This window comes from Monodelphis domestica, chromosome X (genome assembly GCF_027887165.1).
Source record: "Monodelphis domestica isolate mMonDom1 chromosome X, mMonDom1.pri, whole genome shotgun sequence".
Lineage (NCBI taxonomy): Eukaryota > Metazoa > Chordata > Mammalia > Didelphimorphia > Didelphidae > Monodelphis > Monodelphis domestica.
The window spans coordinates 18,020,566-18,047,587 of record NC_077235.1 but is presented as its reverse complement, the minus strand read 5'-3'; the positions used below and the strand labels follow the sequence as shown (position 1 = coordinate 18,047,587).

The following is a 27,022-nucleotide window of genomic DNA, read 5'->3' as shown; positions in this document are numbered from 1 at the left end:
GTTCTAAAAAAATAATGTGTTTTTTACTGACTATTATGCCCCAGATATGTGCCTGACACTCTACACATCACCTCCCCTTGGGAAGCATACATTTAACTGGGAGGTAAGGCATATGCAAAGATAAAGACCCATAGTAAATAGACTTGTTTCTGACAGAAATGGTAGAGTCCAAAGTCTGGGGCCACTAAATGAGGCTGACTTTGAGCTCTGGGCTGAGGTCACTGCTGTGTTTAAAAAGTCATCTGTTTAAATATATTGTTTAAAGTATTGGGGGGAAAGCATAAAGAGAAGGGGAAAGGGCCCAGATCAGAATCTCAGGGAGCCATCCTAAAGAATTAGAAAAAGGATGGGTGATCTACAAAGGAGTCAGCAATGGATCATGGCCAAGAGAGCCTAGGGTCTCTGAAGGTGAGAGAAGAGCTATTCATGACTTCACAGAGGTAATGAAAGCTTGAAAAAAGGAGGTCACTGGTGACTTTTGAGCCAGCCACTGAAGTAAAGTGGTTGGAGCAGAAAATGGACTGCAAGATGGGGAAATGGCAACTGAGAAAGAAAAAGAGATATTTTATGTGAATGTATTTTTCATGAAGTTTGTCAGTGGGGAGAAGAGAAGAGTAGCACGACGGAGTCGTGTTTTGTTGTCATTTTTAAGTGCTGGAAGTAGGGCAGTAGAGAGTGACTGGAGATACCTAAAAGATAAGGGATGGTTAATATTTGACCTGCGGGGACCCTTGTGTATACATTAGTTGCCCTTATTTCTGAGTTTGACACCAATGCTATAAAACATTGACAATTTAAGGTTATGATGAGATTCTGGTTATAATGCCCTTGAAGGCATGAGACGTGCCATGGTATAGGTACACAGGTACATTCGATGGGCCCTTCAGAGTAATAGAGTCCCACTGACTGAAGTCATAAATAGGCTTCCGCATACTCTGCTGACTGTCATATCCAGAATCATTTTCACCTTTGTTGTAATCATTCAAATGCTAGCGAGAGCTGAAGAAAATCAAAGTTATCTGCTTTAATACGCCACATTGTCTTATAAATTAAAACAAAGTGACCAAAATCAAGAACTGTCCCTTCTCTTAATATCATAGAGTATATGTTCCACCACATCCTACTTCCTATTCCTAGCTCAGCCGTGGTCTACATGAAGTTTGGAATCATGTCCTTAGATCTATACCGAATTAGAAAGTCTTGTATATCAGCCATTAATTAATACTTCATTCTTAAAAACAATGTGAATCCTTTTTACATAGAATATAATTCTATCTAGTAAACTGAAAGAGGAAAAAAATGTTTTAGGACTTTTAACTATCGATTAACAGCTCATAACCTTCTGGGAATCAATGACATTTCTGCAGAGTTTAGCGACTCCTGGTCAGTTGTTCCTCCTTTGAAGTGTCAAGGGCCATAATGGCTTTGGCATCTTTAAGAGAGCAAGGACAGAAGAGTGAAATGGAATTTGTATCAAGAGTCTGCAGACGTGACCAATAAGCTCTCTTACCCCCTTCCTATTCGGCACGTATGTGTGCATATATATTTCCCTCTAAGTTCTTTAGTCATTACATTTTCATCTTCCAACTTTCAAACAGCTCAGTTGGTGGGAAGCTTGTTCATAGCCATGATAGATTATGCTCTGTTAGAAGCCAAATATGTCTTTTCAAATCTGATTATTTTGGATGCATATATTCTGCAGATATGAGCACGAATGGAAACAATGGCCTAAAATGAACTAACTATAGGCATACTAATAGCATTTTTAGGGCAAGATGGATGAATTACAAAATAAATATGAAGAGAATAAATTAAAGAAAGATAAAGTTTCTAGTACTCTTTTTAGGCCTCTTGAATTCAGCATGGCTGAGTTTAATAGTAAGGTGTTTAAGAATGTTTTTGGACTTATATAAATGTCTTTTCATTTTTCAAATTGATGGGAGAGCTCATACTCCTAAACTTTATTCTTTCAGCACCATGAATCTCACTTTATTCTTCAGACAGATTTTCTATTCACAGCCATATGTGCGAGCTCGAGGCTGTGTCTACCTGCTATAATGTTTTTTTTTTATTTGAGAAGATTCCATCCATGTAGGACCTCTCCAAATTAGCCAAAACATATTTGTTCCAGAGACATGATTGGGGGGGGGGCTATCTATAGCATTTATTCTTGGAGGTGACTTCCAAGTACTGTTGGTTCAGAGCCATCAAGGAAACAAAGAAAACATGAGAGTTGAAATAGAAAGGGGATAACCAAATACCAGACATAAATAGGGAGGTGGGAGCTAATCACAGAGAGTAGAACTATATTTCCAATGCAGAGTTTGGATTAAAAAATGCATTGTGAATTTCAGAATAGCCCAGTAAATTTCAAAAGATCATAATGTTTAAAGATGGCAGGAAGCTGAGAGATTAGCTAGTTACCCAAGCACCTTCATTTTATTGATGAAGAAATAGAGGTCCAGAGGACTACAGAATCTTTAAAATAAGATGGTCATGGAAATTAGTATTGGATGATATACCATCAACCTAAAAGAAATCTGACTGTGGATCTAAAAGAATGGATTCCATAAACATTATTTTGGTGTTATTCCTCATTGACTTGGTTTTCATGAGACTCTGCCTATAGGATGGCACAGTATAACAGATGCTTTTTCTCTTAACTATCTCTGCCTCCTAGGTGGAGGAGGCAAGGAAGGATTACTGGCAAATTAGAAATGAGGCTAGTTGAAATTCCTTGGGCCACAGAGACTTTTTGAAAATCAACCGCCTTTAGGGGATCTCTCCAGGACAGTCCCCAGCCTAAATCTGGGTAGACTAAGTCACATTCCTTTGACCAAACTGATCTTTACAATCCCCATTTCACTTTATGGAGCTATTTCCAAAACAAAGCAAAGCAAAACAAAAGCTCACCTCAAATTCAAAGCAGTCTCACCATGAAGTTTCCTGTTCCAAATTAGCATTCAGAAGTTTGGCTACCATCATTCTTGATTTTATGCAAGCCAGAGCAGTGTATTAATGGGCATATCCTCACATAATGATCATGAAGAGCAGAGAACCACTGCCAAATACAACTGAAAAATAGCTGATTGAGGCAACAGGCCTAAAAACCAGAGTGAAAAGAATTGATAAATTGCCTGACTGCTGGTGAGCAGGGGTTTTCTTAGTTTGTCTTAAAAGTAGGAATAGGTATTTGCTCACAGAGTGCTGAATATCAAAGTGACTAAATTTAGTATTTAGCCATAGTTTATTCTCTTATAAAGAGGAAAACTGAATTTCCAAAAGTACTAGTAGTATTCTTCAGAAATTCCGAAAACAATTTCACATGATCTTTTCCAGGGAAGTTAATTGCTAAGATGTTACTTTTCTAAAGTAAAACATAACAAACATAAGTGCTGATCTTCTTTCTTTATGAGCTTCCTGATATACTAAGCAATTCGGATTGGGATGGACAAGGAAGGGACTTGGCACAAATCCCCCACTCTTCCCCAGTATTGCACTGTTCCATGCTCTTCAGTGTCTTTAAAAGAGGGAATGGTGGCGACTGACACAAAAAAGAATCAGGGAATTCAATCATTGCTTATCTGACTAATTCTCTTGTGGGTTATTTTGGGTAGAGACAAGTTCCTTGTAGATTTTTGGAACAATGAATCAGATCACTGTAGTGATCTGTATTAATCGTCTGGCTCTAAGACCAATAAATCTTAAATATAAATAAATGACTTTAGTGTGGCAGTCTGACAATAGATTAATGCTGAATTTATTAAGGTGATTATCTGGAGAGAGTGAGGTGAGGAGGTTGAGAAGGTGCTCCAAAGCTGTGGCCCACAACCAAATGTGTGTTTGCCTGAGATCCTCAAGTCTGTCTCAGAATTCCGTGTTCTGTGAGAGCATCATCGTCCTCTTGAATAAATATAGTAAAGCCTTCAGTTTTCCAGTTACCAGAACTCTGTTCAAACCTTTTAATATCATGCATTTGATGGCATCTTTTTCATCCCTTTGTTTCTCATAGGACAGTACCTAGAACAAAGTGGGCGTGGGCTATACCAGATAGGCTGAGAGAACTGCCTTGTTATCTTGACTTTGTTAGCCTGAATGTGAACCCAGCATTTTAATTAACTTGAAATCTGTTGGTTAAATGCACTGATTACTGTTCTTTGGCATGTCTTGTGGCCTCTCAGTGCCAAATGAATTTTTTGGAGAGGTGATCTTTATGGAAATATCAAATAAGTCTTGCTGCTCATCTTTCCTAACACTTGCACTTTCTCCTGAGCACATAATATTAGCTTTAACTTTAAAACTGGGGAGTTCTGGGGGTTGTTTTAAACAACAAATACCCTGGACAGAGAGCCAGGACTAGAGATCCTGGTTTATCAGGTCCTGGATTCAAATTTGGCTTTAGATACTTCCTAACTGTGTGACCCTGGGCACCTCACTTAACCTCATTATCTAGCTCTTAGAGCTCTTTTGCCTTAGAACCAGTATATAGTATTGATTCAAAGGTGAACATAAATAAATACCCTGGGGAAACTAGGTAGCAGAGTGGATAGAGTGCCAGACCTGGAAGCGGTACGACCTAGGTTCAAATCTGGCCTCCGATACTCCCTATGTGACCCTGGGCAAGTCACCTAACCCCAATTGCCTAACCCTTGTTGTTCTTTCTGAGAATTGATTCTAAGACAGAAAATAAAGATTTTTCAAAAAATGAATAAATACCCTTTATTTTAAGAGAAGCAGTATTATTTAGTAAAGGGAGATTTGTCCTTGAACCCAGGAAGACTTGGGTTCAAGTTCCACCTCTGATGCATCCTGGCTATGTGCCCCTGGACAAGTCATTGAACTAATTTATATTCTGAGCAGCTCTCTGTAATATTAAAAAAGGGAGTTTTCCTACCTAGGACTTTTGAGTGAAATATATCCTCTGCCCAATCCTATCCCTATATGACCTCAAATATATATATATATATATATAGGCTTGATTCTAATAGTCATATAAATCCTCCTTGCTGCTTTTAGGCTGTCAGGGGCAAAACTGTAGCATTGAAATGCATCCCCCAGTGAATTTCCATTTGCAAATAATTGAGATTCTTTGATGTTATAGTTTCATATTAAGCATTACCAGAATTTTCATTAATGTGGTGCTTTGGAAGTAAGAGTGCAAATACTGTTGTGCCCATTTTACAGATGAGGAAAGGGAAGCACAGAGAAAGGGAATGATTCAGTTATCCATCTAGGTGGTCTAGTGAATAGAATGCCAAGCCTGGAGTCAGGAAGACTCATCTACCTTAGTTCAAATCTGGTCTCAGACCACTAGTTGTGTCACCCTGGGCAAGTCACTTAACCCTGTTTGCCTCAGTTTCCTCATCTGTAAAAAGAGCTGGAGAAGGAAATGATAAACTACACCAGTATCTTTGCTAAGAAAACCCCAAATGGAGTCATGAAGAATCAAACACAATCGAAATGAGCAAATAACAAAAACATCTAGGAAGTATCAGAGTTGGAATTTGAATTCAAGTCTTCTTATACCAAAACCACAGCTGGTTTTCTAGATTTTAGTATCCAATACAAATAGCATGTAATAGAATAGAAGCTTCTTAAATTTACAGGCTGTTGGATCCTCAGTGCCTAGGACAGTGCCTCAGACACAGGAGACACTCAATAAATGTGTGGCGACTTTCTGAATACTTACATTTAAAATCAATAAAGACACTCATAATCTAAAGATTTCAAAGCCAAACTTCTACCCTCCCTGCATTTAATTTCATCCCCAAATACCACCATGTGCCAAGTCAACGGGTTTATAGAAAAAATAAAAATACTGTCATTGTCCAGTGTTTAGTATTTGAATAATTTTAATATGTGTGGTCGATTTCTACTGTCTATGACTCTTAATTTGAAAGAAAATGTTATCAAGCCTCTTTTGCCTTAGTTTCCCTTAGTCAGGAGCTAGAATGAATCTAAGACTAGGTAGCCCACTGGAAGTTCAGAGGAGGTGTTGAGTCTTCATTGTTCTTCCAGTGTAAATAAACTCTTCAGGAGGGCTGCTTTCCAGAAACCTGGCCTTTTTCTTTAGGTCTGAAAGCTCTTGTCATTCATATTCTTTATCCTGGCTTCTGGTTGAAAAGCATATATAAATGAACTCAATTGCCTTGTTCCTCCTAAATCTTACATCCTTTTCAATAGGTTTATTCATTATTCATTATTAATCACATTTGCATATAGAATTCTCACTAGGCTCTCAGTCTTTGATAGGAGTCACCCATATGCATACATTTTTCCCTCTCAAAATCACTCCTTTGTTCTCCAACCTGTGCCTTTGGTGTGACTTTCCCTTTTCACTTCTCATTTTAGAAATGTTTTCCTGTAGGCATCTTCCCAGCATCCTATCTCTCCAGGGGACCAGGCATTTTTCTTCTTTCATTCTTTGGTGCTTTTAAGCCTTTCCTCCCCAAGCCTCTACCTTCCAATGAGAATAGAGGCTTGATGTCTTTATTTAGATGTTTGATCAAAATATCTTGCCATAAACCACACTTATGCACTCTTTTTCCCTTTCCTAATCTTCTCTGATATTAAGAAACCTTTGTTCTGAAATGTGAACTGTGTGTCAGTGTAGTTTGTGTACGTACATGTGTGTGTGTGTGTGTGTGTGTGTGTGTGTGTGTGTGTGTGATCAGGTCCTAGAGACCCTGGCTCCCTTTTTGTAGAATTAAACTGTTTTCTGCATGGGCAGTCTGAATTTGGCATATTCCATAATGGCTCCACTACCCTTTCTGTGTTACTCAGATGTCTAGAGCAAGTCAATGGGTTGGCTCTCTTATGGAAAGCCAGAGAGGTCTCCAAAAGAGCTGGCTCTTTTTTCTCTCACCAGAGTTCTGTACTAGAAGTTCCTATACTGAAACAATGCAGACAGAAAATTGTTTCTTTCACACCTTAAAGATCAATAAGATGCTAGATATAGAACTATCGGAGACTTCACAGTCCATCTAATTCACTTTACAGCTGAAAGAACTGAGTTCTTGGGAGGTTACCTGACTAGCCCATGGGCCCAGATGGAGGAATAAAGGTAGTACTGGAACTCTCAGGAGAAAAGTCCTTTCTGAACTTCTTGCTTTATAGTTTGGGGGCCCAGGATTAATCCTTATTGCATGGACAAGCTATAACGGTCGTGTGTGTGTATTTCAGACGGACAATTCATAGGAACAGTGAGACACACAGACTCAGAAGTGAACAGGAAGAAGGAGAAAGGGGGGACAGAAGTTGATCACAGTATATTACCCTTGATGAACTGTACATGAAAAGCACATAAAACCATCAGATCTATGCCGCAAGAAGGAGGTAGGCTGGTAATTTAGTGAGCCTGACAGATAATTAACTGATAGAGAGCCATCACTGTGTGCAATAGGACATTCCAAAAGGCAAAATAGAAAGACCAAGAATCACTTGCCCTACAAAAGTAAGTGTAATTCTACCGGGAGACAAGAAACCTTTAATATATTGGTAGAGATAGAAAGAAAGCTAGATAATAGATGGATGGATGGATGGATGGATGGATGGATGGATGGATGGATGGATGGTTAGAGCACTTTTTAAGCCCTTACTTTGTAATAGGTTTGTAGTAGGCTTTTCCCCTCCTTATTTAAAAAAAAGGACTATAAAAGAAAACTCAATTGATCCTTCATACAATGTTTCACTGTGTGTTTATGCTCTTTACTGAAACTACCTATTAATGATATTGTATCTCCCTAAATCTTTTAAGGACACCATGGGTTTCTAATCACCTAGGTTTACTATCTTGGAGAGTTATCCTTGACTCCTCATGCTCAGCCCCTTCCCTCAATATCTTCCTCAAAGGACAAGTAGCCTAGTTGAGTCTCTTCTCAGCTCTCATCTAGACTACCCAAGCTCCATCCCCTCTTGTCTACCATCTGTTCCCCACAGGGCCGCCAAATTGATTATCAGCCTGCCTCTCTCTGTCTCTCTCCCACTCCAGAAGCACCCCAGAAGTTTCAGAGGGCTCCACATTTGCCTCTAGGATTTCATTTCTGTCTCTATATTCCTGATACCTCATAAATGCTTCTCAGTGAGGTAGAAGAAATATAGAACTCTGTTTAACACCGAGTCTCTCACAGTCTGCTTTCAGCCTGTCTTCTGAGCTTATTATGCCTGATTTCCCTTCACACAATCTCTATTCCAGCCAGACTGGCCACTTGCTATTTTTCCCAAACATCTCTTGTCCCCGTGCCTCGTCAGATCACTGTCACATGACTGGTAGAAGGCATCATCCTTCCAAGCTCAACCTAAGAGTGCACTCTTCTATGATACTTTTCCTAATCCTTTTCATGTACTAGTGCTTGTCCTCTGCCTGCCCCAGGATGTTGCCTTGTCGCTATTTGGACCTCATTTCCATGTGCATATGTTGTTTTCCCCCCAGTAAATTTAAGTTGTGGGAGGACAAGGGACCTTTGGTTTTCGTCCTTGTGTCCTCAGAGCCCGTGTCTGTAGATATCCTGCCTGGCACAGAGTGCATGCTTCATAAATACAACTAATTGATCAATAAATTGAGAAAAATACTTGATTATAAAAACTTTGAATGAAAATATTTTTAGTAATCTGATATCTAAGCTCTTATTTTCTAAGGGAGAATCATCACTCGTGGTAATTAGGAAAAGCCCCTCAAATAAAAGTTTTTAACTTGAGTTCCATGAACCTTTTTGATAACTTGATAACTAGATTTCAGTATAAATGGTTTCCTTTGAAATCTTATGTATTTTATTTATTGCACTTAAAAACATGGGTCCAGTAGCCTTACCAGATTAACAAAGAGATCCATGACACAAAATGGTTAAGTCCTCTTGGTATCAAAGGAGATAGCACCTAAAGAAGACTGCCTTGGAGGAATTTCAAGTTTCCAAGAGGCACGGGTGAGGATAATTCAGAAAGAAAAGGGGGAGAGCTCAGGCAAAAGCATAGAGTTGATAGATGGAATGCTATTTATAGGAAATAGCAAGTAGACAGACCATCTTGGCTAGAATGCAGAATCTCTAAGGGAAATCTTATATCCATGGCCTAGAAGAGATCATTTGAGCCAGATTATGAAGGTCTTCGAAAGACAAACAGGAGTTTGTTTTTCATCCAGAAGGCAATGGGAACCCACCAAAGCTCCTTAAGCAAGGAAGTCACATGGTCATTTGTGTTTTAAGATTATAAATTTGGCAGCTGTAGTGAGCCAAAGCTGACTTCAAGAGATTGACAACATGGGCAATTGGAACAATGGTAGAGCCCATGAGAGAAATGGGTTAGGAGGAAAGAAAGTCTTGAAGAGAACCCGATAATTAGTTCAGTTTTTGATATATTGCATTGGAGATGTACAGAAGCCAGTTAGAAGTACTAGACTGGAGCCCAAGAGAATATGCAGATATGAGAATTACCTGCATAGAAATGATACCTGGATGAATGCTGACAATATCACTAGGGAAAAATTGTAGAGAAAGAATAGAAAACCCCAGACAAGGAGATATGTGATATAGAAGAAAAAGTACTGGACCTGGAGTCAGAAGAACTACATTAAAATTTTGTCCCTGAAACTTGCTACCTGTGTGCCCTCTCTAAACCTCCCTTCATCCCATTTTCCTCATCTGTAAAATTAAGGAGTAGGATTTGATAGGTTTTGAGTTTCCTTCTACCTCTTGATCTCGAATCCTATGATGAATCCCTGAGATATACATACCAATTTGGAGGGGGTGAAATATGGTGATGATCTTGCAAAGAAAACCAACCAGTAGTGATCAGAGAGCTCAGAAGAAACACTCAATATAGTAGTATTAGCTAAAGCAAAGTTAGAGTATCTTGGGAGGGGTGATGAGCAGTGTCTCATGTTGCAGAAAGGTCAACAAAGTTAAAGAGTGGAAAGGGGTAGGAAGAAAAATCATTGGAAGACTTTAGAGAGGGTCAAATGATAGAAATAGAAGCTAGCTTGTGAGACATCAAGAAATGAGTGAAAAATGGGAAAGTGGAGGCAAAAATATGGACAACTCTAGGTGTTTGGGTGCAAAGGGAAGGAGACGTATAGGTCAATAATTTGTGGAAATGATAGGGTCAGGTGAGGGTTGGTTTGTTTGGTTTTTGTTATTTTTTTAAGTGTAACCATTACTGTCAGGAAGGCTGGTGGAAAGAATAGTTTTCCCAAGTAGAAGAAAGAAGTGAAGGATTCTGGGAGGCAGGAGCAGCTACAGGAAAAGGGAGTTCTATAGCTCCTGCCTCACTCAATAGAAATTGGGTTTGAATCAGGCTGACCTGGGCAATTTTACAGGCATCGGAGAAAGATTGAAAAGGAGTCAGTCAATATACATTAATTAAGTGCTTACTACATGCCAGGTACTTTGATAAGTACAAACTTTCTTTTGCAGAAATATTTAGTTCACATGCATTGGAAGATTTTAAAAATAATTATAGCAAAGATCACTATAAGAAAATAGAGAGCTTTGATTCCTACTTACAGCCCTGTATGATTATAGGTAATTAATTGGGATGTCACATGAGGAAGTACTTTAAACCCTTTTCATTTGAATATAAAAAATAATCTTTGAGTACTCTCCAGTGCTGGTTGCATTTCCATTGATGACAGATGACATCTTTCTCCTTGTAAGTGCCTACAGAATTAAATGAATGTATTATTATTAATGAGTCATCGCTCCATCTGCTTGCAAAAAATGAAAAAGAAACCCACAAGATTCTTAAGTCTGAGCAATTACAAATATAATTATTACCTTTCAAATGTCACTTATTTGGTGATCAGAATATTATTAGTTGAATATTATCCTTCCTCTCCAATTCTCATTTTCCTTTCCCTAATGAAATGAGTGATCCCATTTGGTAGTTTTTCCAGAGGCACTCTGTAGAAGATTAACAAAGTAGGTAGCTACATAAGAGCACAATGAAGAGTTGATATAAATCGATCTTTAATAATGCAGATCTGGATATGTTTCCTGAATGGGAAGCCATCCTAAAAACAGCCAGTGTTAGAAGTAAAAGAAATAGGGGCAGCTACTAGGCAGCTCAATGGATCCAGTGCCAAGCCTGGAGTCAGAAGGATCTGGGTTCAAATGTGACCTCAGATACTTCCTAACTATGTGACCCTGGGCAAGTCACTTACTCCCAATTGTCTAGCCCTTGCTACTCTTCGGTCCTAGTACTGATAATCAATATTGAGTCTAACACAGAAGGTAAAAGTTGTTTGTTTTTTTTAGTTTTTAAGACATTATTTTATTTGGTCATTTTCGTAAAAGTTGTTTTAAAAAATAAGTGATAGAAGTAAAAGCAGTGGAGGGACCACTGCACTCTCGCAGGCTGTATTGATGTCAGTTTTTCTAGCGAGCACAGATCTGTCCAGCCTGAGGTGTACAATCGAACAAAAATAAAGTTGCAGGTATTATAAGAACAATGCTAACTGTTCCTTTCCTGTCCTTAATACATTTCCAAAGTAACTCCGGCTCCTTTTTTTAGAAGCGGTAAGGATATCCAATATCCTTGTAGACTTGTAGAAATCTGGCAGGTTCTTATTGGTCAGTTTTGCTTATCTAATAAATTCATTGTGTGCAGATTTAGGCGACATCTACTATTACCAACAATAGAGGCAGATGCTAATATCTGGTTAATCCAAGAGGATAGATTATGGTGCTGATCGATCCAATTCCTGCAAAAGCTAATCACCTAACTTTGTTCCATGGTATTTACTGTATCCCTAAACCTGGAACAACCATTCTTCTCAAAGTTGTCTTATTGGGCCCAAGAAGAAGGGAGGGCCACAAGGAAGAAAGAATCGAAATGGGAGATTAAATCTATGATTCAACTCATCCTTCTAACTCTGCTGGGAGAACAATTCCAAACACACACCGTCCTGCTAGTGGATCAATATCACCATCTGGCTATAGCACAAATAGCATGGATAGAGAAATATTAAGACAAAATTGTCCCAGTGACGCTTCTAAAATCACGAAAAGAAATTCTAAGATTAGAAACTAGCTACTTCTGTTTCTCCCAACACAAGAAAAAAAATTGTGCCCTGAAAAAATAATCTCTGTGTTCTAAATTGCTTTTGACACAAGCTGTGGGAATAGACCATTTTCCCTAAGTGAAGGAAGAAGATACTAATGATAAAGGAACATCATTTTGAAGAAGAATATTGATAGAAAATTCTCTGGTTCATAGAACCAGTTTCCAAAGTACTTTGTTTAATGTAGAATATCCTGTAAGTCACATGCCCAGGCACTATTTCCTAGTTATCAATTTCTTCCATACTTTCAAAGGCCAATTGTGAAAGCATGGAAGTATTCCTTTTGAGAGTTTTCTCTACTGAAAGTTGCAAATTGTCTTTATCTTACTCTCAAACTTGCCTCTATCTTACCTCTTTCCCCTGGGCTGCGTAACCCCAACACTAAGAACTGGGAAAAAGAACTGCTGACTTTAATAAGCTCCACACTTAATCCATTTGCTTTTTGTCCTTGACGGAACTACGTTGACTCTGGTCCAAAGTATAATCGATATTTGGAGCTGGATTAATAGCTTAGTTAAATGGCTAGTTCCCATGATATGGACTGTGGACCCCCTAAAGCCAAAGGGCTCTATGTGAATACTCTGATGTCAGGATCGCCATTTTAAATATGTTCTCTAAAGATGCTAACCATATGACTACTTTCATATGAAGGATCCATGAATTTTTATAATATTAAAAAAGGGTTTTCATATTTGAAAAGGTTGGGCACTGCTACCACAATCTATTTCGTATATGTTTGTATATATACACATCTATATTACATAGATGTAGATATATAAATAGATCATATAGACAATTATATATTATATATGTATATTATATTCACAGAATAGGGGAGGGAGGTATTATTGAATGAGAAGAAGAGAGTAGGCTAGACTGCACATAGAAATTGCAGTGTTTTTAGTAATCCTAAACTGTTTCTTGGCATAAAACCCACTTTTCAGAGAACAAGTCTTCCGATTGATTCTATATAGTTAGGAGTTTTGTAATGCCACAATGCTTGAAGAATCAAAATGGCAGGTATCGACAGGTTAGTGCAAATAGAGGAAGCAGATATTTGCATTGATGACATAAACCAAAAAGTGGTTTCAGGAGTATATGTCATGTTGTTGTTGTTGTTGTTGTTGTTGTTGTTGCAGATTGAAGCATAGCTTTCTTTACTTTATTTGCTCTATAAATTTATCTCTAGTGTAAGCAATATGTTTTTTGTTTCACAACATGACAATCAGGAAATTATGTGTTATATGATAATATATGAGCAACCTAAATAATATCACCTGCCTTAAATTTTTTTACCAATTATACTTTTAACATATTTCCACACATTTTTCTAAGTTATATGATTCAACTTTTCTCACTCCCTCTATTCCCTTCCTCCTAGGAGTATATGTCTTTAAGGAAATACATGATCCTGGGGCAACTGGGCGGCTCAGTGGATTGAGAGCCAGGTCTAGAGATGGGAGGTCCTGGGTTCAAATCGGGTCTCAGACGCTTCCCAGCTGTGTGACCCTGGGCAAGTCCCTTAACCCCCATTGCCTAGCCCTTACCACTCTTCTGCCTTGGAACCAATACACAGTATTGATTCTAAGACAGAAAGTTAAGAGTTTAAAAAAAGAAAAGGAAATACATGATCTGAAAAAGAGATGCATTAGTTACTTAGCTGGAGTAAGGAATAAGATTTACAACCCAAATACTTACAGTACATCCTATGGAATGGTTAAAGATCGAAAGGAAGACCTTAGCCACAGAGGGTATATCTGTGGGGGTCTAGTGGACAAGGTAGGCAGGAATATTACCATATAATAAGGTCTAACTGAGCTGTGATCTCTACCAATGAGATTACAGGGTGTGGGGGGGAAGGGGGAGGATGAAGTCACATTTTTTGTTTCTCTGCTGCCTCCCTTAATCCTCTCTTAAAACTTAGTAGGTTTCTTTTGCAACGTCAGTCCCTCTATACAGTTGAGTTATTAGAACTTCTTCAATTTACTATGAAGAGAGTCATGTTTAAATGCAGAATACATTTCCTCTCCGATACATGTGGGGGACACATATAATTTGCCTTTTGGCATCTTGTACCAAGTAATTCAAATATAAATTGTCTTTGGTGTGAATTTCAAGGTTGAAGTCATTAGAGATTGAATCAGATTCATTGCCTCTCCTCCTTACCACTCCACAAATGTTCTAACACTTCTCTTTCCAAAACAGTGGGTAGCAGATTGAATATATAATATGCAAAACTCATCTGTAACATTGATTGCTATTTCTATAAAGTTAAATTGAAAGAGAAAAGCCCTATGTAATATTATAGTCCACACAAGAGTTCCATATTAATAAAGCAGACAATTATTTTTATCTTTTGCACAATGAAAAATAAGAATATAATTATACTATTAAAGAAGCATATAGATGATCTTTTTTACTTGGAATGACCACTAAAACACATAAAATCCAGACACGGTAGCCTTTTTTTTCCAAATGAAAATTTTATTTCTCTCTCAGAGGCAAATGGTTCACTGGCACTAGGAGGTAGAATTGGATCTTTGGGTTTCCTTTGTTTTGTTTCTGTTTGTTAAAATACTTGGATAGTGGATCTAAGTCCTAAGGAGTGATAGAGTGAAAGTAAATGAGAATTTAAATGAAAATTGCATCTCAAAAATATTCATTCAGTCCAACAGAGAGGCCTAAGTGTTCCCTAACTATCCATGTCTCCCTTTAGCTTTTCCCGTCCCTTCAGTAGTTCACCCACTTCAGAATGGGATAAAATAGATTTTCAAGACAAAAAGACATTTACAATCTCTCCCCAAATTATGTGGAAATCAAATTCTTTTTGGAGACAAGGGTAAACTAGAATTACATTATGTATTTATTCATGTTCTCCTACACTTAGAAATCCTAGTACAAAAATAATACAGAGCTTGGTTCTGAACAGCAGTATCTGGGTACCTCCTGATTTTTTCAAATAAAACAGGACCATGTCAAGGAGTAAGTCTCAACAGAAGAATAACTTCTTTTCCTCTTTGCCCATGTTCTTTACATGACTAAAGATGGTGGTAGCCATTGTTTCTCTCTTCCTATTTATATACCACAATGGGATCAGCCAGTGGGAGAAAATGGTAAATAACAGAGATCCATGAAGATAGGTTTTAGAAGGACTGAAGTCCCCAGGTACAGGGCCTCCCCTAGGATACTCTTATAACTTGGCTCTAGTAGATTTGCATGTGGAGTCCCCAGGAGGGAAACTATCTTTGAGTTTCACGGGCTATCTCATACCCAGTCCTAACATAAGAGTTCTTGAACCTCTATTATGCTGTCCATTAACATTCAACCAGTAGACATAGCTAACGTTTTTCTCTTTTTAATTTAAAGTATTTATTTTTTAAAATAATGTAATAATTTTTACCTTCATTTTAAAAAAATGTTTACAATTCCAAATTCTCTCCTACTATCCCATTCCACCCTCCCTCTTCACTGAGAAAGAAGCAATTTGTTAAAGGTCATACATGTGCAGTCATGCAAAACATATTTCCTTATTTGTCATTTTGTGAAAGAAAACAAAAAAAAAAACAAGAAAAAAACGAGGACAAAAACGGTATGCTTTGACCTACATTCAGATTCCATCGGTTCTTTCTCTGAAGGAGGAATAGCATTTTTCATCGTATGTCTTTCAGAATTGTCATTAGTCTTTGTATATTCAGAATAGTTAAGTCATTTGCAGCTGATCAGTGAACGATATTGCATAGCTAACTCCTATTTTTACTATTTTTAATCCCATACATTTTTATTTTACTTCTCTATATTTACTCCTATTGTTACTATTTTTACTCCTACGTTTACTAAGATGGTATGAAAAAGCAGTGGCTATAAAATATTTCTCTACCCTTTCCCAAAAAAGCCTGGGACTCATTCTCTCATGTAGCATTTATGTGAAAAGTGGGCCCAGACTAAGAGTCAAGTGTAAGTGAGCCACATATACAGGCGGCGCTTGTAGTCCAGAAAACTCTCACAGTTCTGGACTGATGTACTTTCTCTTTGAGTGGAGTCTTGAACACAGTGTTTCTGGCAAACAGTTAGCTTAGCTGGGCACTCAGGGTCTGCTTCCCTGCACAGTTTGACTCTTGAATTTATAGCCAGCTTTCTTTTCTGCTCTTTGAACCTGCATTCTCCATTGAATGAGTGTTTCTGTGGATGTTACATCTGGAATGTGTATCTGTGCTCCCTCAACTGTGCCTCAAACTCTTTCAAACTAATTCTCCAATAAGAAATTTTCCTGGAAAACTATCTCTTCTTGTTGGTACCGTAGCCGATGTGGGCAGATGGTGTGAAGAGACCAAGAACTCAAAAGTCAAAACCCATCCATGACTTAGTTTTTGATAGATAGTCATCTAGTAGCCAGGTTCCAGTGATAAACTTCTCCAAACTTATTTAAGTTGGGCCTCAAGAAACACAGATGGAGTATGTCAGACCCTGACAGTTCAGTTTAGGTCCTATTCGGAGCTTTTACTCGGTAGGTCTAGACTTCAGGACTCCAGGGTCACCTACATTCCATAATGAGAAAGCGGAGGACTTTAATGAAGGAACCCTTCAGTAACTTATGACTTAAGTTCCATGAAATTCAACACCAATCTTCGTTTCATATATTTAAGTGTACTAATTCTATTTTAATTGCATTTCTAAAATAAATTAGAATAATGAAGTGATTCTCATTTCATTCTTCCTATACCTTTATTTATAGTATTAGTTGATAAGTTGATATATAAGAACCAACCAGTAAACCTTCAGAGCTTTTAAATGTTTTATCTTTTTTAACCATAATACTTTTTAAACCATTTTTTCATCATAATCCAAAATCAAAGATTTACATGTACAGTCAATTTTTAGAGGTTGCATTTAAGCCAAAGGAAATACCAGCCTGTTGGTTCTTGGTTAAACAAGTAATTGACTATACATTTGTCCAGTTGATGATAATGGATTCCTAATTTAAACATATACATGTATACTTTTTATGTATATATGTATGTATAGATAAAAAACATGCATGCCTGTAGAGGATAGAGTTTGTTGTTGCTCAATCTTTTTCTGTCATTTTGAAACTTTATGTGACCCTATTTGGGGTTTTCTTGGCAGAGATACTGGAGTGATTTGCCATTTCCTTCTCTAGCTCATTTCACAGATAAGGAAACTGAGGCAAACAGATTTGCCCAGTGTCACAAGTGTCTGAGGTCAAATTTGAACTCAAAAAAAGAAGTCTTCCTTACTCTGGGCCTGGCACTCTATCCACTGTGCCATCTCGCTGTCCCCAATGCATAGATAACCTCTAATCCAGGAAGGCCTGGGTTCAAGTTCCATCTCTGACAGGTACTGGCTCTATGACCATGAGGAATTCACCTAACTTCTCAGTTCTCTCAGCATTTCTCTAAGAATATAAATTGCAGACAAGGCGCTGATTTGTAGAGGTAGTTTCTTCTCTTAGAAGTTCCCTATGCCAATGAAATCACAAGTCTAGTCTCTATCATTTTTCCCTATGTTTTTCTAATGAAGTCCTTGCATCTGATTGAAATTTGCTAATGGCTTAGTGTGTAAACTGCTCACACACATGCTAGAGATCTAACTTTATGCTGTTCAAGTTGAATTTTTCAAACAGAATACTTGATGGGAAATATTTTTCTGGTAAATGGACTCAAAATATTGTTTAATATCAATGCATGGCTGTAAATACAGTCATCCCTTCCACATCACAGGGGTCAGGGGCATAGCACTCTCATCAACTTGAAAATCCATGTCAAAATTTTTGCCCCTCCTTTCACACCAGAAAAGAAGTTTGAATTTTTTTTTTCTTTTATGGGGTGTTTAAAGTACCTTATTATACATTTTAGGTTAAGTATGCATTTCTGAGGCTCTAAACTTTTTTTCTGGGTTCTTTGCTGGCCTTCACATATCATCTGTGGCTTCTGCAAAACTCCCTCCAGAATTCCCACTTAATTTCTTATTCCAACTTAAGATATCCATTTAAACCGCAATAGAAAAAAACCGCAACATAGAAGGGATAACTGTATGTGTGTTCTTTTAGGGAGGGATTTTCTTATAAGCAACGTAACAGTGGCCTCTTGAATGTAAAGGGAAATTTAGATAATTGTCACAATATTGATTTTTAAGGGCTTATAACATTCTGCTCAGATGGAAGGCTAATGTAGGGATTCAGAGCTGGTACTGTAAACCCTCTCCAGACTACTGAAGTGAAAAGAATGTGTTCAAGAGTGATGCACAACTTGTTAGCCCAATGATTTCCTGCACACACAGCTGTGTCCCAGTTTTGCCTATGAATAAGTATGGGTTTTCTGCTCAGTCTAGGAGCAGTAATGATTATCCAGCCCACTTCGTTAGCACAAAAAGGCAAGGATTATTGGATGAAAGGCATCAGTTACACTAGCCGGCCATTAATAACTCTATAAGCTTTTATGGAGTCTATGGCCTTGGACCAAAAAGCTCTTTCCCTCATCCTCCGAAAGACGAGTGTTCATCCTATCAGACACCCTGTAAGCATCAGCTTTTTGCAAGCTGAAAAGCAGCCTCAAACCCTTCTCTTATGTTTTCAAGCTTTGGCCTTCAGTAAATCCAATGGTCGAGGCTGCAAATATGACTCTCCCAAGGGACTCTCAAAGGTAGCCAAAATCTTTTGTCCTTTGGACTTTTAAAAGTCAAATCTTTCTTCTATGTGAAAACTATCTATACGGGACCCCAAATGAAATTTCTGCTCATCATGCCACTATGTGATTGGTAAACCTTCTTTTGTGATCTAATTGTAATTCGTCTCCATCTTGCTAAGACTAGCTTTATTAACCTGCATGATTATAGCCCAGGCATTCCACATAACCAATGCTTTACCTGGAAGGGGCTATCTCTTCAGTTCTTCTCCACCCCACCCTCGATCATGAATGAAAGAAAAGCCACAAAGAAATGTGTGGAATTCTAGTAAAATCATTTTCAGAAACCACCCCCAGTCAATCTGTCCAAGATTGGTGCCCTGCTTGCTTCCTTAGGAGTCATTGAAGGAGATTTCGAGACTCCTGCACATTTTATTATAGGTCATTTCCACATCAAGACATCAAGACCCAAGAGTCCCTTCATTGGGTCATTCGTGCCACATTGACCTAACAAGTAGAATATAGGATTCCTGATGAATGTATTGGGAATCATTGCATTGATCATAATATTGTAATATCAGAAGGCGTCACATTCCAGAAATTATCTAGTTCATGAATAATATAATGCTATTCTCATTCAGCCTTTCTTCAATATTCCATCTGATGGCAAAATGTTACAGACATACTGTCAGGTTTGGGAATCGGTGTGCATGTCAGTTATTGGTAACTACCAGCTGTGCTGAAACCAGGTCCGATTTCTGCTTCTGCATTGTAGAAAAGCCTTGGGTCTTGGGAATATCTTAGCATTGATTTTTTTTTCATAAGCAACACCTTATGTACATTTACATCTTTTCTTAAAAGCAATTCTTATTCCTTTCTCACAGAAGAAGGATCAGAAATTTCGATTTAACTAAGAATATAGCAGGAAAACTGTGTTTCTAGGTTATATTCGGAGAATATCTTCTAGAAACTAACATGTATTATTATAGTAACACAAGCAATTCTACTGTTCTTCGTGTGAGCCTGTTTTGATTATTTTTTTTCTATCAAAAGAGGAAGGAGAATTGAACTTGTTGTTTAAAAGCAGATTTGATTTTTTTTGTAGGTTTCATGAAGATTAGTAAGCCCACAGGGAGGGAAAATCAAAGGATGAACTTCAAGTGCATGTTCTAATGGGTCTGGGACCTACCCATATCTTTTCACTCTGAACAGTTCTTCCATCGTACTTCTGCGGGAGATTCTCCCATTGTGTTAGAAGGCCTCCCATTAGACCTTTTTACACTTCCTAGGGACTACTGGAATACTTGGACTAAGCTTCTTTTATCCCTCACTCTTGCCAGATGACCTAATCTGCATTTCTCATCTGATATTTCCTTATGATATAACCCTTATATGATATAAGGTCATGATATAACCTTATGATATAACATATATATGATATATATAACTTATCATAAGTTATGATATAACTTATGGTTAGGAAGGAAGGAAGGAAGAAAGGAAGGAAGGAAGGAAGGAAGGAAGGAAAGGAAAGGAAGAAAGGAAGGAAGGTAGGATGGGAGGGAGGGAGGAAGGAAGGAAGGAAGGAAGGAAGGAAGGAAGGAAGGAAGGAAGGAAGGAAGGAAGGAAGGAAGGGAAGAAGGAAGGAAGGAAGGAAGGAAGGAAGGAAGGAAGGAAGGAAGGAAGGAAGGAAGGAAGGAAGGAAGAAAGAAAGAAAGAAAGAAAGAAAGAAAGAAAGAAAGAAAGAAAGAAAGAAAGAAAGAAAGAAAGAAAGAAAGAAAGAAAGAAAGAAAGAAAGAAAGAAAGAAAGAAAGAAAGAAAGAAAGAAAGAAAGAAAAGAAAGAAAATCTGAGAAGAAGTGTCTTGAAAGTTGTTGTGGGGGTTTTAATGGAAAGAAGTGTTGAAGAATAAGTCTTTTCTTCACTGAATAGTATGTCTCTTTCCATCTGCCTTGGAGACTATAATCTCTTTAGGGGCAAGGACTATACCATTTTTATTTGGCTTTTCCCTAATGTCTAGCATAATACCATATCTGGAGTGCAAGAATTAGAGAAATTTGAACTGACCCTGGAAAGGTAGATTGGAGGACTATTGCAAAGAGGTCTAAATGCCACACAGAGAAGTTTCTATACTAGAAGCAATACAGAGCCATTGAATAGTATTGATTAGAGAGCTGATGTGGTTAGAATTCCACTTTACAAATATTAATTCTTGAGCTATAAAGAAGATGGAGATAAGAGAGACTAGAAAGCAGGGAAAATAGTGAAGAGGTTATTGTAATTGTCTAGATGAGATGTAGTGAGGAGCTGGATTAGGGTAGAAGTTGCGGGAATTTGAGAGAAGAGGATTTCTGAGGGAGAAACCAAGATCGCTTTCCCTCCAAACTACTTTGATAGAATGCCTCAGATCAAATTCTGGAGCAGCAGAACCAACTAAAGGTCAGAGTATGACATCCTTCCAGCCCAAGACAAACGTATAGGAGGTTGGAGAGATCTATGCCACACGGGGAAGAGGTTGGAGCCCACCCGAAAGAAACATCATTTATACGATTAAGTGGTGGTGCCCGAATTAGCAGTAGCAGCTTTGAAAGCTCCCAAGTCAGAGATAGTAAAGAGACCTGGAAACTTGTCAGAAAAATATTCCTGGATAGCCGTATTCTAGCACTGGATACAGGACCAGACGCTGTTTGGCAACTCCATTGCCTGTACCCACTTCTGGATAATAGTTCAGGGGCAGAGAGAAACACTTTCATTCAAGAGTGAGTACAGTGCCCCTCTGGCCCCAAGGGATCAGGGACATTAAGGAACAAGATCATTTCCAGGCCTAAGAGAAAAGAGGCCCTGAGGAGAAGTATCAATTGCAATCCCAAGAGACAAAGGGTCTTTCTTGGGTAAGGACCAAACTTTAGACCAAGAAAGCAGTGACTACACACCTCTCCCAAAACCAAACCACTTTGGAAGTACCCAAAACTTCCAAACTCCCAGAAACAGCTCCGAAAACAGAATTGCAAAATATTATATCTCTAAATACTTATATCAATAGAGGAGAAAAAGAGTAGATCAATGAATTGGGCATGCATTTAAAAGAAAACTCGAAAGACAACCCAATTAAAGGTCACAATGGAGATCCTAAATATCAAAATATAGATTAATAAAACTAAGCATTTTAAAAATTAATAAATGAAACTAAGAGCTAGTTTTATGAAGAAATAAAAAAACAGCTAAATCATCGGTTAATTTGATATACAATTACTCACATAAAAAACAAAAAGTACCACCATTGAAGATGATATTAAAGCAATTATAACAAGTTATTTTGCCTAATTATATGCCAATAAAACTGTTAACCTAAATGAAATAGATGAATATCTATAAAAAAAATTCAGTGCTTAGATTAACAGAAGAGGTAACTGAATCCTTTAATAACCCTTTATTGGAAAAAGAAATTGAATAAGCCATCAATGGACTCCCTAAGACAAAAATCCCCAGGACCAGATAGATTCAAAAGTGAATTCTACCAAAAACTTAAATAAGAATTAATCCCAATGTAGTCATTTGGGAAAAAAAAGTAGGTAAAGAAGTAATCCTACCAAATTCCTTTTTTTTACACAAATATAGTGCTAATAACTAAACTAGGAAGAGCAAAAACAGAGAAGGAAGACTATAGACCAATCTCCCTAATGGATATTGATGTCAAAATTTTAAATAAAATACTAACAAGGAGATTGCATATATAGATAGATCTGAGAATGAGTGCCTTGAAAGTTGTTGGGCATTTTATTGGAAATTATCTATATATCACAATGAGCATATGCTATGAGTGCTTGGAGATTAATACCAAGAATTGAAGGCTTGTTAAATATTAAGAAAACTGTTAGCCTGATTGATTATCAATAATAACAAAAATCATATCTCATTCAATGCAGAAAAAGCCTTTGAAAGGTACAAGACCCATTCCTATTTTAAAAAACACTAGAGAACATAAAGATCAATGGGGCCTTTCTTAAAGCAATGTTGTCTATGTCTAAAATCACAACCAAAGATTATCTATAACAGGGATAAATTTGAATCATCACTATTATTCAACATCATACAAGAAATTATAGCTATAATGAGACAAGAAAAAGAAATTGAAACAATAAAAATGGGCAATGAGGAAATAAAACCATCACTCTTTACAGATGATATGAAGGTTTATTTAGAGAAGACTAGAGAATCCACTAAAAAAAAAAACCTAACTAAAACAACGAGCAAAATTAATAAAATCTACTTGCTCCCTATTACTTCCAGGATCAGATATCAAATGCTCCATTTGGGATTTAAAGACCTTTCCAAGCCGGATTATTCCTACCTTTCCACATAATCCACAGTCCAGTGACCCCCCTTCTTGTTCCTTGCATATACTTCATCTCTCGACTTTCCTTTAGTATTAGGTATCCTTGATATCTGGAATTCTGTCTATCCTTAAATCTGTCTCCTGGCTTTCTTAACTTTTTTCAAGATTCTACTCAAATCCCCGCTTCTGCAGGTAGCCCTTCCAAGTCCTGGTTTCTACTACCACTTGCTAGTAGTGCCTTCCAACCGGGATGGTCTTTTATCTATTCTGGATAGATCTTATACCTACCTAATTATTTGCGTGTTGTCCTCTCTTTTAGAAATATTAACGTTTTTAGGAAAAGGACTGTGCTTTTTGTCTTTTTTGATGAACTTAGCACAGGGCCTGACACATACTGAGCACTTAATAAATGTTTGTTGACTAAGTTTTGATGCGGATCTCTGGTCTCACAGACTGCTAGTTTGGAAATTATGCCCAGAGTCATTTCTTGTGGTTAAGATCCCTCAAGATGAAGTTGTCTTCATAGTGGACCTCTTGTCAATGCTTTTCATGAGCTTTCCAAAATGAAATGACCCAAGTGTCCCATGAAACAGTGTTTCTCGTTGCCTTTAGAGGCACAATAAAAACCAACTCTGCCAGCTCTTTCATCATTTTCTAAGGAGAGTATTTGAGTCATCCTCCATGTTAATTGCAACTTTTTTGACTTTTGCTTTCATTTATACTGAAAGTGTTATTAATTATTAATATAATTCAATTCCTCTGTTGCTATGTGTATTCATTGATCACTGGAGAAATGTCTTAGCAGTAGCTGAATTTGTATTTATAAGTAGCATCAAATCTGAATAATATTTGGTCTCCTCGGCTTCCATCCTGCAATGTTGTTCATCTAACAACTTTGAGGGTCATTTAAACTTTTTTCTCTATTTCAAGAGTTCCTTGATAAAGGAATTCATCAGCAAGTGGCCTGCTTAATGTTTTTTTTTTATTTTTAAACCCTCACCTTCCATCTTAGAATCAATACTGGGTATTGGTTCTAAGGCAAAAGAGTGGTAAGGGCTAGGCAATGGGGGTCGAGTGACTTGCCCAGGGTCACACAGCTGGGAAGTGTCTGAGGCCACATCTGAACCTACGACTGCTGGTCTCTAGGCCTGACTCTCAATCCACTGAGCCACCCAGCTGCCTCCAGAAGGCTTAACGTTAATGAACTTTGGGCACTGGCTTATCCTTTAAAGTAATTAGTTTATGCCCTACTGCCATACATTTCAAAAAGGCAGGAACACTTTCTGCAATGATCGAGCGTTAGGGTAGGGTTTTTTTAGTCCAATTTTACTTTAAAATCAATGAATTTTTAAAAATCCTCCAGATTTCAGGAAAGGCCAGGAATGTGTGAATTTGTTCTCTACAACTTTTTCTCCTCTCATTTTTTTAGCAGCAAAAGAGACCTGAATTGCTAGCAACTGTCAGGAAAAAGAAGTACATTGGGAATTCTTTCGGAAAATTTAAATAACACATGTAAACTGATGAGAAATCTAAATTTAATCCCCCAAATCAGACTATTGCTGAATGTGATTGGCAAAAGCTAAAAGGAACAAGAATGATACTCAATCCTTTTGAAGTCCACCTCAAAAAACTTACCTTAACAACTAACCATATAATGTTTGTAAAGAGCTTTTCATACATTAGCTAACATGATTCTCACAACAATACTGGGAGATAGGTGCTATTACTATTCTCATTTTACAGATGCAAAAGCTAAGCAGCTTGCCCAAAATCATATAGTAAGTATGAGAGGTGGGATTTAAACAAGGCTTGTTAACTACAAGTCCAGAATTCCATTCAGCATACCCTCTTGCCTCTCTAAGGTAACATAGCCAGTAATTTAGGAGATTTTGATAAAAAATATTCACATTTCTCATTACCTTTCTCATTATCTTGAATCATAGATTCACACCCCAGCTTCCACATTTAACAATGGGGAAACTGAGGCCCAGAGAGAATAAAGAACTCACTAGGAAGTGCTTGAAGTCAAATTCAAAATCAGATTTTCCCCATTCACGGTGCAGTGTTTATTCCATTCTTTGTGACCACTTCAGAATCAATTCTTACCTAAAAGTAATATCCATCTTGAAATCCACAAATGAATCCTTTTTAAATTTTATTTAATTAATTAATCTAGAATATTTTTCCATGGTTCCATGGTTCATGTTCTTTCCTTCTCCCTCTCCCCTCCCGTAACCAATGAGCAATTCCACTGTCACTGATCAAGAACTATTTCCATATTATTGATACTTGCATTAGTGTGATTGTTTAGAGTCTTCATCCCCAATGCTATCCCCATTGAACCATGTGATCAAGCAGTTGTTTTTCTTCTGTGTTTCTGCACAAATAAACATTTTAATCTGTTTCCATACTAGCTCAAGTAAATGATTTAGGTTCCTAGAGTAGCTTCTCTAAGAAATGTCAGATCAGTGTAGAAAATGACAGCATCAATTGACATTTGTATGTAGCACTTTGAAATTTTATAACAGTTTACATACATTATCTCATCTGAGTCTCACAACTCTATGAGACAGATGCTGTGGGTATTACCATCATCCCCATTCAACAGATCAGGAATGAAGGCCCCTGAAAGGCTGGAATCTAAGAGTTAGGTCTTCCCTAACTTTGCTTCCTGCCCCGTATCTGCTATGCCAGGGTATATGCTTTTCTAGAAAGCACTCCTTCTAATCTCAAGGTTCATTTACTGTGAGAATAGTTCATACCCTCACAGACTGCTAATTGGTGGTATAATTACTGTTTTTCTCATTGGATCAGGTACCACTTGGTACCTCTTTCACCATTTGAGTGTGTATTTATATGTATATATATCAACTCTGCTTAAGATGCTTTTATTTTATTTTATTTTTTTAAAACCCTTACCTTCCATCTTGGAATCAATATTGTGTATTGGCTCCAAGGCAGAAGAGTGGTAAGGACTAGACCATGGGGGTCAAGTGACTTGCCCAGGGTCACACAGCTGGGAAGTGTCTGAGGCCAGATTTGAACCCAGGACCTCCCAGCTCTAAGCCTGACTCTATCCACTGAGCCACCCAGCTTCCCCCTGCTTAAGATGTTTTTTAAAATACATTTGATTTTTTTTCTTTTCCATCAATTGTAATATTGTTTAAGGTCAAGACAAAAGCTGCTCTACCGATGTGGCTATATGTTACTGGTTTATTTTGGAATATATAAGCCTTTCAATCTCTATAAAATATAGTTTAATAAGTTAGAGTGTGGGTTGCTTTAAGTTCCCTCTTTGTTATTTTTGGTTCAAGCTGGATTCTTTATGGTCTTTCTGAATGAGCACTTTTTTATTCCCTTGGATCAGGAAAATCAAAATGTGCCTTTGATCCCTTCTTCATTTGCTCCATGTTTTCCGATATCTTGTTATTTGCTTCTTTGAATGACAATCTGTAATTAACATTCCAAAGTTTTTCACTCTGTATTCGCCAAGTGTGTACGCATAGATATATAGTGAGTGGATCCTTGCAAAGGACACCAATAGCAGTATCAGGCTCCAATATGTTCTGATCATTGGATTTAGCTGTAAAACAGTATAATCCAAGTTCAAATATGAAGGACTTATCAACTGTTTTACTCTGTAGCATTCAAAACTGTATATATTGGCAGGTTGAGGCTCAGCCCCTGAGGTCTACCAGTTTTGGTGTTTCTAACCTCTCTTCTGTCATGTTTCAAGAAAACAATTACTTTTAAAGTTATATTTCATTCATGAAACTTTGGGACAAATCTAAGAAGTGAACAGACTACCTTTCCAAATTTAATTTAATTTACTCTTAGTTGCCCAGGTTTCCAGTGTTTCCTCATGTATCCTTTACCACGCAATTTGGGCACAGACATTCCTGAGAATGGGGGCATACATGATTATTTACTACATTGTTTAGAAGCATGTTTATAAGAGTGCTTTATCATACGAAAGAATATCTCATGTTGCAAA

At 37.5% G+C, this 27,022-nt stretch overlaps 1 protein-coding gene across 3 annotated transcripts in view; it reads left to right on the top strand.

Moving 5' to 3' along the window:
• LOC100022865 (protocadherin-11 X-linked) overlaps nt 1-27,022 on the top strand; it is a 575,820-nt gene that overhangs the window by 537,283 nt on the left and 11,515 nt on the right. The window lies entirely within an intron of this gene.